This window comes from Nycticebus coucang, chromosome 10 (assembly GCF_027406575.1).
Source record: "Nycticebus coucang isolate mNycCou1 chromosome 10, mNycCou1.pri, whole genome shotgun sequence".
NCBI lineage: Eukaryota > Metazoa > Chordata > Mammalia > Primates > Lorisidae > Nycticebus > Nycticebus coucang.
The window spans coordinates 47,943,557-47,960,739 of NC_069789.1; the positions used below are offsets into that span (position 1 = coordinate 47,943,557).

Below are 17,183 nucleotides of genomic sequence, written 5' to 3' on the forward strand. Positions count from 1 at the left end.
GTAAGACTGGAAAGAGTTCATGCACATACCTATTGTTTCTGAGCGAGGAGAAAGCATGCTAAAAAGATAAGCTTTAACAATAGTAACACTTTCAAACTGACTTTGGTATTCTTGGCAGTTACACACCATCCATGGCTGTCCAAAGAGGCACACAGGCGCACACATGTACACACACACACACACACACACAAAGAACAGTTCTCTCTCTCCCTCCCTCTCCTTGCTAAGCACAGACCTGAGAGATAGTCATGAACTAGAGGGAAGCAAAGGGAAACTTAGTCTCCCTCCACCTGCTCCCTGAAGTGGGGGTGCTCTTGGCTGACTGTTAGGCAGAAGCCTGAGAAATGGCCTCAGCAGCAGCCTGCCAACATCCTTAAGAAAAATAAACAAACACATACCAACTTGTTCCCCAGCCCCCACCCAGAGAACTCACATGGCAAGGCTCAAAGCACAACAGCCCAATTCCCATTAGCCCGGACAATCCCATTAACCAGGACAACCATACATTCATAAACCTCTACAGCCCCCAGCAAGCATTGTGGTCTGGAACTGTACAGACACAGAGGAAATTTGCACCTGTCTTTCTTGACACAACACACCTGTCAGGCCCTGCCCATGCGCACTCTGCTAATAGACTTCTGCCTACCTAGTTTAGGAAAGGAAATGATTTTTTTTTTAAATAAGGGAGGGTACGGGTGGAAGAGAGAGAGAGAACAAGAGGAGAGACTCTTCTGGCCTTGACTTTGAGAGGCCACCCTGTACTTGCTCTGTTTTTATAAGCTCAAGGAGACAACACAGACGTTCTTGGAAAAATAAAAACAAGCAGGTGAGTTCTCAGCCTTCCCCCAGGCGGAGTAGGGTTCTGGGTTGCCAAGAACAGCAGTTTCACACTCCAACCTGCCTCCTTGGGCTATTTAAAACTCTCGCCCGACCCCTCCTCCTAGCTCTGTTCTCCGTCTGCCTGGAGGGCTCTCAACTTCCTAAGAAGCTAGGAAGGGGCTTGGAGACCTGGGAGTCTGGGGAGAGCTATTCCCCCTTAATACCCCCCATCACTCTTTCCACCAACGTTCAGTTTCAGCAGGAGGAGAAACCCGCCGGCACACCGGAAGAACCAACAACTTGCTAAACTGGACTTTGGGTGATGTCTGCCACCGCCCCCCCTCCGGTGCGTCCCTCTTCTGGTCTGCTCGGACAAGATAGCCGAAGCGCTACCCCATCTTCCCGCCCTCCTCACTACCCTTCCCAGTAACAATTACTTTCACCTCTCCTCTCCACCCAACTCGGTCCTTCGAACTGGGGCAACACCGTAGGTACCACCCAGACAAGACCAAACCGACGCTGCCAACCAAGGCTGGGAGATTCTTCGCCTCCGGTGTCTGCTGCCCACGAACACCCCTACCCCCACCCGAAGCTCGACCCTTCGGTCCTCTGCGACGCTTGGGCCCTGATCCCTGCACCACACTCGCCCCCGAGGCTCCTGGTGCCGCCTTACCCTACTCCATTGGACCCAGCTCTGGGTCCCCGAGCTCAGGAGAGGGGTGCCGTGCTCGTTTCCCGGGACCCATCACTCCACCGCTCCAACCCTGATTTCAACATTTCGGCTTCGACAGCGTTTTGAGAGGAAAGTGATAGAGCGCCCCCCCCCCCCGGTCCTCCCCACTCCCGGCCCTCTGCTGGGGTTAAAAAGGAGAAGTGAAAGGTATGCAAATGACAAGCAAATTGGAAGAGCCGGGAAGAAAGGCAGCTATAATAAACAAGACAAAGAGATAGGACGTGGGACTAGCCCTGGAGTTTTAACCCGGGGGAGATGGGAAGGATGAGGCTTGGCGGAAAGCTGGGACCAAGAGGAACAAAAAGCGAGCCGGTCCCCCCTCGCGGTCCTCTCTCCAGAGAAGAGAGGGCAAGAGAAAGAAGGAGAGGAAGCAAACGCCTCCTCACACCCCAGAAACAGTACACAAAAGGTGACAAGATCAGCGACAAGTCCAGCAACATCAGCCTTCCCCCCCATCGCCAACACCACCCCCAGCCACCAGCAGGAAAGAGAAAGAAATAAAAGCCAAGCGGATCACTTACTCTTAGAAACTGACTGGGAGGAGTGGAGCGCTGAGTTCCACTGAGGCTCCTGCTCAGAAACTGTTTAGAGGCTATTTTATTATGATTCATTTAAATAACACCATTTTCTCCTGGAAAAAAAAAATGTTTACACGGCTATGAGTAATGGGAGGCTCTTTTCTTTCCTTCTCATTCAAGAACAAGCCAGTGCAAGTGATTCTGGAAAAGGGGAGGGACTCACGAGGGGGAGAAGATACTTACGCGGTGCAGAGAGCAGTGGGACCGAGTCTCTCCTTTTTTTTTTTTTTTTTTTTTTTTTGGTTTTTTGCCGGCAGAGAGAGGAAAGAAAACACGCGCGCGCACACACGGTGATGTCTTGCGGGTGATGAATATGATAATTGGACAAGGGACGGTGAGTCTGTGCGAGAGCGAGCGGGGAGAGTGGGAGAGGGAGAGAGGAGAGTCGGAGGAGGGCGGGGAGGGGGCAGCAGAGGAGAGGAGAGAAGAGGCTAGAAGAGGAGAAAAAGAAACGAGGAAGAGAACGCAGGAGAGGAGAGAAGAGGAAAGAAGAGGAGCGAAGCGGAGAGGGAGCAGGCGGACCCGGCGAGAGCTCTTTTGCGCCGCTCTGCTTTCCCCGGCTGCAATGGTGTATTATTTCAGAGCGCTCCCTCAGCTGAGGGCTCCGCTCCACAACAAGATTTACTTTAAGACACAGCTGAAGGAAACAGGAAGACTGCACGTCACAGTCTGACTGACGTACCCGGCCCCAGCACCCAATCGCGAGGCGCCTTCGGATTCAAGGGGGGATAGCAAGGCAAGAGAACTTGGGAGGAAAAAAAATATATAAAAGGGGTGGGGGTGAGGGGCTGGGAAGAGAGGAGGGGAGAGGGGCCCCGCGCTCCCCCTCCCCGGCCTCCATCCCGGGCCCCCACCCCCACCCCCGCCCTGCCGCTGCTTCGGGGCGACTGGATCGCCGCGCCGGGGCTGGAGCAAGCCATCTGCGGGCACTATGCAAAGCGGGAGACAGCGCGAGCGGCGCCCGGCTCGCACTCGCTCTCCCAGGACGCAGGTCCTCTCTCTCTCCCTCTCTCTCTCTTTCTCTCTTTCATTTCCCAGATACAGCTGATCGAGTTCGTCGAGGGCCGAGCGAGTGAGCGCTCCTCAGACTTGGGTGGAGGAAGGCACGGAAAAGTATATGGGGGAAAAGTGGGGGCTTTAGGAGTGGGGTGGTGTAGGAGGAGGGAGTGAGGGATCTGCAGATCATTCCACTTTTGAAACGATCATAGGTAGTATCAAGAATACATGTCACCTTTGCTTCCTTTTAAAGGGAAGGTGGGCAGTAAAATACAGGTAGGTTTGGTATTAAAATAATAAGCGCGAGAGGGTTCACGCTGAGTCCTCTGCATCTGATATCAGAAGATCAACATTGGCTGAGTTCCAATCTCCAGTGGAAATTATTAGGAAGAAGAATATTCACCCTTGGTTGCCTCTAACATTAATAAGATTGCAGGTACAGCAGCCCTTAAAAAATTCGACTCCTTTACAAACATTATCTCGCGATTACCCCTCAATAATTCACTCACCCCAGAATGACCAAGGAAAGCGGTTCAATCCAGGATTTACAGTTTTGACGCCTGGTTAACAAACTTTAAAGTTTATTAGGCAAGAGATTTCAGTCGCTTAAGTGTCAGGCTCTAAGGTAAAACCATTGAGAATTCACTTTGGTTTAACGTTTCTTGGATATAAAAAAAACTAGCAAGATTTCTTTAAGTTACGTGGCTCTTAAAGAGCTCCTTGGGCTTTGCAAGTTACAAATGCTAAAGAGCGAGCCTCCAGCGGCAGTTAGAAAGTCCCTTTCACCGGGCACAGTAAACGGCTTTTAATAAAGCAGAACCGTTTATGACTTAAATATCCTGTAAAAGCTAGGACTTGCAAGAACTGGGAAGCAGAAACGTTTATAGATAGTCGATTAGACACTCTTTTTTTTTTTTTAGGTGGGACAAGGATAAGTATTTTTTCGTGTGTCACTCAAATTTAATCAGATCAAAGGTTGAATCATGCTGTGTCGTGACAAGAGGGTATTTATGAGATGTTACAAGTTCACTGGCCAAACACTACCACCATCTTCTGTAACAACACACACACCACACACATACACACACACTCTTTTAATCTCTCTCTCCTTTCTAGGAAATTTACAGTTTCAGCCTCAAATTTACCAAACTATAAACAGGATATTAGGGTCTTTTTGAGTCAGAATAACAATGTTAGTGTGTCTGATTCTATACCCTGTAGGGAACTTTTGGCAAGGAATTCAAACATTGAAAAGAAGAAGAAGGAGAAAAAATTAGGCCAGCCAGGTTTGGTGTTGGTGATAAGAAAGAGACTTCCCTGACACCCCCGGCCCTCTTTTGGCCCCTTTCGCAGCCCTCTGACACTCCCCCCTCTGCATTATAAAAACAGCACAGACAGCACATTCATACCTCCAACGATTGACGGTGGTATCAAGTGTTCTAGCCGGGATGTGATAATTTAGGTTGGGAACAGAACTGATCTATCCACATGCCCATTAGGTACAAGATAGAACGCTGCTTCCATTGGTTGGGTGCCTTCGAGGTAAGCGGGTATATTGAGCGGGGAAATCTGAGGTCTGAAAATGAATCAAAGCTCCTTCCTTTCTTCTTTTCCGTCCCATTACTTTTCTTTAAGAATCTTAGCTTGTACATATAAGTTAGCGCCAGCTCAACAACTGGTAGGAGCAAAGGATATTGTGCCCTCCGCACCTTAAAACCATCTGCTCAATTTGACATATAAAAGAGAGGAGAGCAGAGGGAGAGGAGGAGAAGGGGGAAAGAAAGGATTCAGGGACAGAGAAAAGGATTTAGACTCAGGAGAGAAACGACTTGAACTTTAGCCCACAAGTTTGTGTCAATTGCACGTTGCGCTCGGCTGCATGTTTTGCACACACCAAGCCCGAAACTGCGGTGAGAAAAGTTCCTGCGAGCCCCAGTAAGTCCTTTATTATACCGGGAGAAGGCAGGCCCAGAGTCCAAGTCAGGGTAACCCGCTTGGCAAACAAGGAAGCTCCCCCATCGCCAGCCTGAGTGGCTGAGGCTTGCCGCTGGCGACGCTCTGCCACGGCTGTTCGCAGCCCGCATTAGGGCGCAGGAGCGGCTAGTTGAAATAGCGCGCGCGACGCTAAGCGAGCGAGCTCCGTTCGTAGTATGGTGAGTTGCCTACGTGGAGTCCTGCCCTGTCCTCTACTGTAGGGGTGACGTACAGGCCAGGCTTCTGGCCATTTCTTTTGCCCGCGCTGCAGCGTTCTTCCGGGTCCAGGGCAGCCTTTGAACAAGGAGTGAGGCCTGAGCCCCCTATCTCAGGCGACTCCGGTTTGTTTTCTGATAGGGGAGAAGCGATCAGTCAGACTGGAGACGACAAGTCGCCTAGATATTGGCTTCATCTCCGAAACCAGAGCCCAAGCCTAGGGTCAAGGCAACACCTCCTTCTGCTCCATTGCCAAGACAATCCCAATAACTTAAAAGTTAACACAAGTTATGACTGGTCTCTTAACAAACGCTATTCTTGCAGGATGCATTTACTTATCTGAAGGGCGATCTGTGTTCTTAGTCAAACTTTTGCAGTTATCACGCATCCACCTGGTTCTGGGTTAAACATACTTGGCCTTGACATTTCCTTGGTGTAAGCCTCCGCCCACCCTCCTGTTCTTTCTTAAAGCCCTTAGGTGGGGGTAGGAGGAAAGACTTGTGCATATGAGTAATTTAAAAGCGTATAAACAACAATTATCACATCTTAAATAAACCAATTCTGGGAATTTCATCCAGATGCAGTTGAGAGGCAAACGTGGGTGTGGATTTTAGAGAAGGCTGTGGAAAACCTTGAAAGTCACCCACCACAATCATCCTGAAGAAGGAAAGAGAGAAATACCAAGCCAGGTAGCAGGCCGGCCTGCTAGGGGGTGTCTAGAGGTGGACTGACTGATGGGCTCTCTCTCAGGCTCATCCCCTGTGCTCAGCATGACGCCAAGCCCAACCTGGATTTGTTCTAAATGGGGGGTGGGGGGGAAGTGAAATGCCAGGAGATCAGTAGCAAGTAGCAGCTGCAGCATTTTCTCTCCTGGGAACCCCACTGCTTAGAAGCCTCTCCAGTAATGTTTGTTTAACCAACAGCTTTCTAAGTAAACAGAAGCCAACCACTCCAAAGAAGTTGAAATATAACCCTTACAAGAATTTGGATCCAGGGGTGCTGGCAGAAAAAGTAATTTTTTTAATAGTTAAGTAACACCCCCAAATTGAGAGTCAGCTACATTGCTTAAAGGAGCGCAGAAATATCATAAAAATGTAAGTTCATCGAAAGGGCTTATTACAATGTGGTGATCTCGAAGAAAATCATTCTTTGCCCACAAATAGGCACCCACGGGGATGACGGGCTTGTCCGTGATGGAAGGGACACACTACCGCTTGGTTTTATGGAAGTGGGGGAAAACAATCAAAGGAAGACACATTCCCTGCCCCGAGTAGAAAAGAGTAGGCTGGGAGCTCTTCGCCGCCAACCCTGGCTTTGCCTCAGGCACCGAACTTTCCAATACCAAGATATTAACAGATGGTGGTGAGCACATGGAGGGCTGCTACTTACATAATCCAGCCACTCCGCCCGGCCGCGCAGAGCCCCGCAAGGCACCCGCCAGGCCGCGCACTCACCTTCGGAGGGGGTGCTACTGCTCCCTCAAGTAACTCGCCTTTCCCCACCCAGAGCTTTGAGGGCTAGGATTTGGAGAGACGATGATTTTAGGTGTACGTGTGGGGAGGAGGTGGTGGTGGTGGTGGAATACACATCAATCTGGTTGTATTTTGTCTTCTTCAGCCCATAGTGAAGAAGCTGGAGACCCAAAAGCAGAGACAAGTAGAGAGGGCACCTTCGGGGAGAATGGAGTGCTCTCTCTAGCTCCATATGGGAGGGGTGCTCGAAAGTGGAATTTGTACTATTTACACCCCCCCCACACACACACCACCACCACCACTTTGGCTCAGATCATCATAGTTTTCGCTGTCGCTTAAGCACAAAGACAGTCACTGGGGCAGCAGCCCAAGGGGAGTCGGGTGGGGTGAGGGTGATTGTGAAGGGACTCCTTTGCACGCGGGGGCGCAGTGGGCAAAGTTACGCAAAGCCTCTTGGCACCGTCACTCTTCAGAGCTGTGGCAGGTTTTTAAGCGCTCATTCCCGCCTGCGGCGAGTCCTTTCTGCTGTGCCGCCGCCGCTGCCTTCACGCCCTCAACCACCCCTCCAGAGCCCGGGTCCCTTCTGGTGTGCCCGTGCGTCTCCGCGTGTGTGCCAGGGCACGTGTGTTTGACAAGCCTCCTGCATGGCTGCGATTTGGTTTCGGAGCCGCTGAAATCTGGGAAGAATACGCCCGCATGTGTTGGAAAAGTTTCGGGTTGGGCAGGAAGGCTGGGAGTCTCCTCTGCAGGCACTTGGCGGGAGCGGGTCTTGCTGGTCCGCGGCTTGCTCCGAGTGTCCTCCTCCCTCCCCTCCCCGCCTCAGCCCCGCGCTAAGTGTCGCGGCCTCTCTGCCGGGAAACAGCGAGCGCGAGATGCCGCCGCTGCAGCCACCGCGCTGCACTCTGCGAAGGGCGCGCGCCTCCCGCCTGCGCACCCCGTGGGGGTCCAGGCTTCCCAGCCGGCTCACCCGGTCTTTCCCCGCCCCAACCCCGCTGCAGCACTTGCCTCATCCCTGGCCGCGGTGGGGGCTGGAGCCCTGCTACGCTAGCCTGGGCTCCGCGCACGCCCGGGCGCAGAGGGCAAACACCTGCTCCCAGCGCACCGTGGCGCCAGGGAACGTGAGATGCGGCCGGGGTTCCTCGGCTGCCACCAGTCCCGCGCTGCCACCACAGTGTCCCCTCCCCCGCTGCCTGCCTGTTGCTACAGCAGAGACTGAGGGACAGGGCGAAGGGGGCTGGCTGGTCGCTCTCTCCTGGGACTGCGGGGGGGGTCGGGGGGGGACGGGGCGTTTGAAGCGACAGAGATCTCCCCTTCTGCCCACGTCCTTTCATTTGCCAGTCTAAAGGTATTTGGTGGTTAGTCCCAGCTTCCCTTTCTTTGGTCTTTCATTCCAAGGGTGTGAAGTAGGAGGAGGTGCTCTATTTTCAGGGGCCTAGGTGATGGGACTTAAGTTATCCATACAGTTCATCTTACAGAGCTTTATTCAGGATGAGGAGCCGGTTAGAAATAGATGGAGGCCAGACACAGGGAAAAGAGAAGAAAACTCCCAGTTTGGATTTGTTTGGGTAGATAGTAACTCTGGAAAGCTGCATTTTGTTTAAATTAGAGCAAGACAAAGTTGAAAGCCAGATCTCTATAATTTTTCTGGTAATATTTCTTTTATGAAGTATCTAAGTGTCTGTTTGTCATCATTTTGAGATCAAAAGGAAAATCCATATGCTGCATAGTTTCTCAAAATGCTATTTAAATATGTTTTAAATGTTTTATCCAACATGGAGTAGACTGCTCAGAGGCAAGACTGGTGACAGGAATAGTGAGAACGTTTCGTGTGGTGCAGTGATTCCAAAGACTGGGGCAATCATGAGAATCGGTAGAGGAGCTTTTAAAAAAATTAAGATTTCTGGGCTTATCCCACCCAAGAAATGAGGCTGTCAGTGAGAGGACTGAGAATGGAGGGGGGCGGGTATCACCCTCACCAAATGGCCAAATAACTGCTCAGCCAGTTGGTTACTAACTCTGTGACCTTGAGTGAGTTACTTAATCTGTCTGAGCCTCAGTTCTTTTTGTCTGTAAAGTGGGAATAATATCCAAATTGTAGATTCATGGAGAGACTTCTACATAAGCAAAATTGTTCAGCACGTGATTGGTGCTCAATACTTAGGAAATACATGTGTGCTGTATACTCTTGACATGTACTGACGTGTACTCTTATACAAAACCTTCCCCCAGCTGCAATGTTTTGGTGAGCAAACCAGACTGTCATGGGATATATATGTGTATGCATATTTTAGCTCTCTAAGGGAAGGGTTGCCACCTTGGGCAGTTTTATATGCTCACCCCTCCCCCACATTGTAGGCCATAAAAAATAAATCAGAATTTGTATATTTTTGGAAGCTAGGCCCTGTGCTCCTGGACATAGAACTATCCATCAGGCCCACTGGCAGACAGAGACATTTACCAGTCTGAAGTCTCCCCCCGCCCCTTTTTTGGCCCTTTCACCTTCCCTGCTTTATACCTGCCAAACCTTTCCTACAGAAACTGTCCCTGGGACCGCTGCAAACACAGGACAAAAAGTTCTATTCAAGGGGGAGGTAGAAGAAGGAAAAAAGTCAACATTCCTAGGTAAAACAAGAGCAAATGTACATCATATATGTTATGTTACCACATGTTTAAATGAATACCCCCAATCCATATAAAGTAAAATATAACCCTTCACAAAATTACATTTGAACTGATGAATTCAAGCACACCCTCTGGTAATTAAGGAAGAACCTAGCCAAAGACAGCTGTGAGAAGGGAAAAGAAGACAGGCAGGAAGGTGCCCTGTGTGGCAGCGATTCTGCAATCAAACAGGCTGAACCAGCAGACAACAGATGAAGCAGGCTGACAGTTTGAGAACTGGAGATGGCTAAAAGTGACTAATTAAACAGCCAAAGAAAGGTGTTTTGTCAGAAGGCTTAAGATGAAGTAATCCTATGCTGAGGGGCAGTCGGAAGGGAAGGACTGTCAGCTTGGGGCATCTGTGGGCCCAGCCCACTAGAGAATAGGCCCCGGGGCTTGGGTGTGCGGCACTCTACTCCCTGAATAAGGGAGAGGGGAAGCATTGACCCTGGAGTCTGTCCTCTGAGTGCTCCTGGGTGTCTGTGGGCAAGTGTGAAAGGTTCCTGCTGGCCAGCCACTCTCTGTACCCAGGTGGGAAAAGTCTGTCACTCTAGAGAACTAAAACAGCACCCCAAGTCAACCTAAGAGAGACATAGTTGGAACCAAACTGGCTTCTCTGACGCGCCCTCCCTGTGGTGGGCAGAGCTCTTTCCCTGTACTTGGGTGGGCAGAGTCAGAGGCCCAGCGGAGGAGTGCGGGTGGGTGTGAGGGCAACTGGGGGGAGGGCAACGCGTGACGGGGATCACTGGGAGGAGGGGGTGCAGTTGAGGGCAGAGCAGGGAAGGATCAGGGAGTGGCGTCGGGGACAGTGTGGGGTGGGGGTTTTATTGGGGGGAGCCTGTAGCTGGAGGAGCAGCGGTGGAGGGCAGGAATTGGGGGTAAGAGAGGAGCACTAGTGTCCCCGCAGGACGTCTCCAAGTGGTGGTGGCTTCTGTCGGCATCCTTTGAGAGGCAGAGGAGCAGGATGGAGAAAAGGCAAGGCGGAGGCTGAATTTGGCAGCTGCTCCAGCCCGGGTGAAGGGCGACGCATCTCGGCTTCCTCCCGCCCAGACTTTTGAAGCGGCTAGCTCGATAATCTCCGGTTGGCGGAAGGACTTGGACCTGCCGCCTGCGGGAACCAGGACGGCGTCCCGGACTCTCTCCTGGGTGGCATCGGGTGGCGGGGCAGGCGGAGCTGGCAGGACCTCCTCAGTTCCGCGGGTCCTCGGCCGCCTCCTGTCCGGTCGGGGTCTGGGCCCTGCGCCGAGGGGGGTGTGCCGGCCCCGCCGCGCCCCCACAGCGCCCCGCAGGGCGCCAGCTCCCCCTTCCTCTGCTGCACCTTCTTCTGCGGGCCTGCGTGGCTCCCCTCACTCCTCCAGGTCCCACTGTGCACCGTCCTTTTTCCTGCAAGGCCAGACGAATTCGCCCTCTTCTCTCCCCAGTGCTGGGAAGAGGGGAAGTGTATAACCCAAAGTGGACTCAAGGAAAATTGAGAAATAATTTAATTCGCCAGATAGTCCCATTTGCAAGACCCTGCTGAGCATGGCAGTTGGTGACCTTGTTGAGACAGCAGAGTGGTTCTGATCCAACATCAACAATTATCATGTGTGTTTGTTTTAGGCAGGTTTCTGAAACCTCCATTAAGAACTCTATTCTAGGAGCCTGTACCTCAGTGGCTAGGGCGCCGGCCACATACACTGAGGCTGGCGGGTTCGAATCTGGCCCCGGCCTGCCAAACAACAATGACAACTGCAACCAAAAAATAGCCGGGCGTATTGGCAGGCGCCTGTAGTCCCAGCTACTTGGGAGGCTGAGGCAAGAGAATCGCTTAAGTCCAAGAGTTAGAGGTTGATGTGAGCTGTGACGCCATGGCACTCTACTGAGGGCAACATAGACTCTGTCTCCAAAAAAAAAAAAAAAAAAGTCTATTCTAGAAGAATTTGGATGAGAGGAGAGAGTGTCAACAACTTGTCTTCTTATATTCCAAAGTGATCTTTTTGGTGAGAACACAGCAGGGAGGCAGCCGGCAGAGTGACCACATGCAGTGAGACCAGAAGTACCTCTAAGGCAGTGGTTCTCAACCTTCCTAATACAATTCCTCATGTTGTGGTGACCCCCCCAACCATAAAATTATTTTCGTTGCTAGTTCATAACTGTAACTTTGCTACTGTTATGAACTGCAATGTAAATATCTGATATGCAGGATGTATTTAGGTGACCCCTGTGAAAGGGTCTTTCTACCCCCAAAGGGGTCACGACCCACAGATTCAGAACCACTGCTCTAAGGTTTATTGAGCACTTCCTACGTGTCAGATACTTTACAATCAAGAAACACTTAAAGTGTTCTATAACCTAAAATGCCATAGGTTATAAGACGCACCATCCCTTTAAAGATGGCCTTCAAGGGCAGTGCCTGTGGCTCAAAGGAGTAGGGCGCCAGACCCATATGCCGGAGGTGGTGGGTTCAAACCCAGCCCCGGCCAGAAACTGCAAAAAAAAAAAAAGATGGCCTTCAGGAGGACAGGAAAACAGGATGACCTAAAATGCACAACTGATTGTAAAGCATTGATTTCAGGAACTTAAGTATGAGAAAAAGTGACTCTTAGAAGTGAGGAAACAAAATGTGTTATGTGTCATTCTCCCAACATCCCTGGGAAGAATGGTCTCCACTGTACACATGAGTGAACTGAGACTGGGAAAATTTTCACCACTTGCTCAAGGCCACAAGACCAAGTAAATAGCAGGATTAGCACTGGAACCCAGGTCTGCCCGCAGTCAGAGTCAGAGCAGTTTCTCTCAGGGCTCAGAACCTCTGCAGGGATTGGACTCTGTCAGTCCTTTTCCATAGTCTGGTTTTCTCTTGACCTTTTTATGACGAAGCCCCTCCCCCCAAGCTATGGACATTTCCAGGAGGAGAAAATCATTCGGTGGAGGAAAAGTTATAAAACAGTCAAATTATATTTTTTGACTTCAAATAGTGTCTTTAAAGGGTAAAAAACATGCACACCAGGTTTTGCTGTGCACCACAGGAAGTCGACGAATTCAAGGATCCCTGTATTGCTGAAAATAGAATTGTAAAAAATAAAAGGGGTGGGGGGAGAAAGCAAGGAAACTAATCCTATTAAATGTGGTAGCATGTTTTTGTGGCACGCAGGGAGAGATTAAGCACAGGAAAGGGGATAAGTACTGCTTCAGTTTCACTAAACTAATGTGACAACTTGTCATTGGAGATCTTTACAGCTTGTTAGTAGATGACTGGCTGATTCAGAAGTGCTTTCTACCATTCCCTTTGTGTCCCCTTGAGTTTTTTTTTCTTTTAATTTTCTTTCTTTTCCTGTTCCTTTCTTACTCATGCTGCTCTATTTTGCTTTATAATACTTAGTGTCTCCTTCGAGTCAAAACATTTAGCTGGCTCTAATCAGGATTTGGTTTTGAAGATGCCCCTTGACCTTGGGTTGCCCAGGGAAGCCCCTCACCGGGCTGCTCTCCATCCTCTCCATGGGACTGTCCTGGGGTTTGAGAAAATGAGCTTCTGGGGAAAAACTCTCATTTCAGATTTTATTTTTCTGCAGTCCTTTTTCCTTCTTCCTTTTATTTTTGTTTTCCTTTTATCTTGTCCTTTTTGCCTTTCATTTCTATACTTCTTCTCTTTTCCTCTCTTCTCTGTTTGCTTCTCTGATTTTCCTCTTCTTACTTGCTTTCTTCCCATCCTCTCTTTCCTAGGATTAATTCCTGTCTCTTTTTTAATGCACTTTAATAACTCACTTCTTTTTTCCTTTCCTTTAGCTAAGACAGTTAAACTTACAGAAAGAGTCCTTGATGATTTCTATGTCGAAGTAATAAATGAGCAGAGAACAAAAGGCCAGTCTAAATCAAGAGGAGGGGAGAATTTTAGGCTTGCTCACTGTCTTTCCAAAGCAGGTGTCCAGCTTGTTGTCCGTCCCTCTCTCTTTTGCTTTGGCTTTACTCTTTCCCACTTTTCCCCTCCCCCGCTCAACTTTCCCCACTGGCTTACCAGTGAGATGTTGAGTCAATGGAAAAACAACATTCACCAACATTAAAGGGAGACTGTTTAGAAAAGGAAGGCCCTGCTGAGGTGCAGAGGAAGCCTGTGCATTAACACGGGCCACCTCTTATCTGGGGCAGCTGGGCCTGAGCTGCCTGTGCTGATTCCTCAGCTTTGCCAAGAGGCCATCAGCAGACAGGCTGCCTTGGGGAGTGAGGAGCTGATTCTCACCCACAAACATCACCACAACTTTTAGAGACAAAAAGTCATAAGTCATTGCTTCCCCCACTCCCCACCACCACCACCAGGGGCTTAATTGGAAAAACCTAATAAGCAAAGTTTTGCTAACCCTCTGTCTCCAGACACTCCTCGCCGTGGACCTACCCACCAAAAGCCTAACCACAGCTTTTGAGGACTCCCAAGTATTTTAAGAACTGGCCATTCTGACCTGCATGTGAATTATAGGCAAGACAAGCTAAAGTGACCCAAAGTAAAAGAAGAAAAAGGCATGCGAGTAGGTTCACCCTAGTTCTGAATTGCCTATCGTTAAGTCTTGGGCCAGCTCTTGATGGAAAGATAAGGTAAATCCCTAATCAGTCAATAATTAACTGTAGCTCCGTTAATGGTTTAGTCAGCCAAATCCTGCTGACACCTTCAGAACCCTGCTTTGGTGGGAAGGATTAGGCAGAACGTTTTGATAGAAAGGCCTGTCTGTTCAACCTCCCACAGACCCCACTCACGTCTGGTCACAAAAAGAATTCACACTAGTGTGATGAAAATGTGTCAAACGGTCTATGAACCAAGTGTATGGTGCCCCATGATCATACTAATGTACACAGCTATGATTTAATAAAAAAAAAATAAATAAAAAAAACAAAAAGAATTCAGTTATGCCTGTTTGTACCAGTGAAATCTTTTCTTGGGTTGACTTCTTAAGATAACTTCTGAAAATTTCACTTTTGGAAATCTCAGTTGTCTGTGTGTGTGTGTGTATGTATGTACACAGAGCAGCTTGGGGATCCATTCTGGTTTCAGTTCAGTTTGAATCAAATTCCAGATGTGCTCTGATGATTCCTACGTTATTCTTCTTAGAGGACCAAATTTTCTGTTCCCTGCCTTGCCCATCTTAGTTTGAGGTTTATTCCCAGTGTCTATAAATATTCCTGTTCCTTGCCTCTCAATGTTAGCTTTTCTTCAATTTGTACAAAAGCAGAAATGTTTTTGAGATGATGATAGCCCTATCAAAACTCAAAACCTATTTTTGAATTTTAAATCAGTGGGAAATGAAAAGATTAATTCATATTTGATTAGTACTTCTGGTGGCTCAGAGTTGCTTTTTCTTCTCAGAGAAGCAAATTTTTAGGAAGGTAAGCTTCAATTCTTGTTTTTGTTTTAATTTAAAGTTTTAGGTTTTCTTTTGTTTTGTTGTTCTACACAGCTATGCAGTGTGCTACCATATGCATGTAGTTATACATACTATTAGATGAGAAAAATTTCTGTTATCAGTGTGGTTTCGATTTTTTCCTAAGATCAAATTGTAGGTCATGACCATATACCAATCAATGAACTTCACTCTTAAGTTTCATATGCTTGAGCCACTTGAAAAATGTGTTCTCCCAGACATGAGAGAAATAGGGCACAACAGTGTGGCACAATGTGAATCCATCTCCATCACAAGAAAAAAACAACAGAAGTTACAATTTGGCCTCTGGGGTGTGACTCCTATATGTGGAAAGTGACTCATTCAGCTACACTTCTGTTGGTTCCACATCTCAGCCTCTGTAATCACCAACACACTATTGTTCTACTCTCTTCAGAGTGGGTGCTCAATTAATCTTCGGCTGCTTCAGGGAGTTGCCAATGGGTAGAAATTCTGCCAATGATCTGTGACACCCTTTTCAACAAACATTAATTGAGTGACATTTCTTTTTTCCCCCAAATCATCCATCTGTCCTTTCTTATGCAACTTTTTAGTTTCAAAAGGGTAGAAGGCAATCTTTCTTTTGGTGACACATATGGCCTAAGAAGACAATCTCCGAATTGGACAATGTAATCTACTGTAGCCTTGTAAATAAGTCTAAATAGTCACCAGATTCAACTAACATGCTAAATATAAAATGAATTAAAGTAAGCCTTTTTTTCTGCCTTTGTCCAGTAAAACCTCCTGCTTTAAGGAAGGTAATCAGTAAAAGTAAGGTCCAGTGCTTCTATATGCTTTTTAATTATTTAGGCGTACAAGCAGGTGTGTGGAAAGTAAGGGAGAAATAGTAAAACAGTTTTCAAAATTTGTCATGAAATTTGGTAAAAAAAAAAACTAGATTTTTTTTTGTTGTTTTAAATTTCTGATTGTTTTAAAGCACCAAAAAGTATCTCACATATAATAGTGCTGTTTAATATAGCAGAGAATATACATCAAGTCCTGTTGCTTGGATATTAAATTGAGATTGAAAAAAATGGAACTGGTATCTATTTTTCAATGGCTCAAAAGTCATTAATAATTATACTAATAATTTTTTAGTATCATGCTAATGATGATAGGAAAATGTAGACCTTGACGTTGCCTTTTTTAGTTACATTTATTGTGGAAAAAAAAAATGTTTACCCCTCAGGAATTTCTTAAGGAAAAGAAAAATCAATCTCCATCAATGAGCAATATTTTTCTCCCCAAGGGATATTGATTTGAACATTGACTTCACAATGGGTGAGTTATTTCCCTCTAACCCCCTACTATGAATGGTTAGGTGACATGTCTTTTAGGAGCCAATAAACATGTTGTTTCTAGTACAGTAATCTCATCAGGGACATTCCAACTTCTGAACAGCGGTTGGTTTGGAATATTTCACCCTTTGTCCGTCTGTGTTAAGTATTTCTGAGAGATATATTCCAAGTTTAAAAAAAAGCATCTCTCTCATCGTTCTGCTGTTTTGAAGTGGAGTATAAGTCTTTTGGATGCTTTGGAGGGAGGAGCAGGTGGCAAGGAACCCTTCCCCTGTCCTGCTCGCTCCTTAGCTTTAGCACCTCTCAGCTTGTGTGTAGATCGGGGACTCATGTAGTCATATAAATGTCTTCATGATTCCCTATTTTCCCTTTATGAGTGGTACAATACTGGCATTTTTAATTGTGAAAATAAGCCAATTTGTCAGGGAAGACATTACGTAAAGGAATGCTGTCTCGGGTGGGGATAGGGCAAAGGAGAAGGAATGTAGCATTCTTGTTGACATCAATGATCATTCTATTTATCTGTTGTCTATTGGATTTGTGGTTAATATGGTTTCTTTGCTTTTAATTAATATGAGGACACAAATGATTAGGTGACATTGTTTGGGCTTGTTAGGTGAAGTTCAAGTTGTAGATGAGCCCTTCAGCAAATGAGTGTGCCATATACCCCTACATTGTGCCTATTAAATGAGAGTTTACCACTCCCCCTCCCTACTTCCCTCTCTCCTTTCCTTCCTCCCCTGTGCTTGAATATACTTGTGTTTTTCTCTTGTGTGGGCATGTAGTTGTTTTCCTATTGGTTTCATATTAGTGTAAAGTGAGTACATTGGATATTTACTTTTTCATCCTTGTGATACTTTACTAAGGAGAATGTTCTTCAACTCCATCCAGGTTAATACAAAAGATATAAAGTCTCCGTCTTTTGAGGCAGTGCCTATGGCTCAAAGGGGTAGGGGGCTGGCCCCATATGCCGGAGGTGGCGGGGTTCAAACTCAGCCCCTGCCAAAAACTGCAAAAAAAAAAAAAAAGTT

General features: G+C 47.7%; 1 protein-coding gene across 1 annotated transcript in view; it reads right to left on the bottom strand.

Moving 5' to 3' along the window:
- PROX1 (prospero homeobox 1) overlaps positions 1 to 2,957 on the bottom strand; it is a 52,678-nt gene extending 49,721 nt beyond the window's left edge. Inside the window, exons 1-2 of the mRNA XM_053608239.1 lie at positions 2,314 to 2,957; positions 2,074 to 2,183 (exon numbers count right to left, since the gene is read on the bottom strand). The gene's annotated coding sequence lies outside the window, so the exon portion shown is untranslated. The remainder of the gene's footprint in view (positions 1 to 2,073; positions 2,184 to 2,313) is intronic.
- Between the last annotated feature and the right edge of the window lie 14,226 nt (positions 2,958 to 17,183).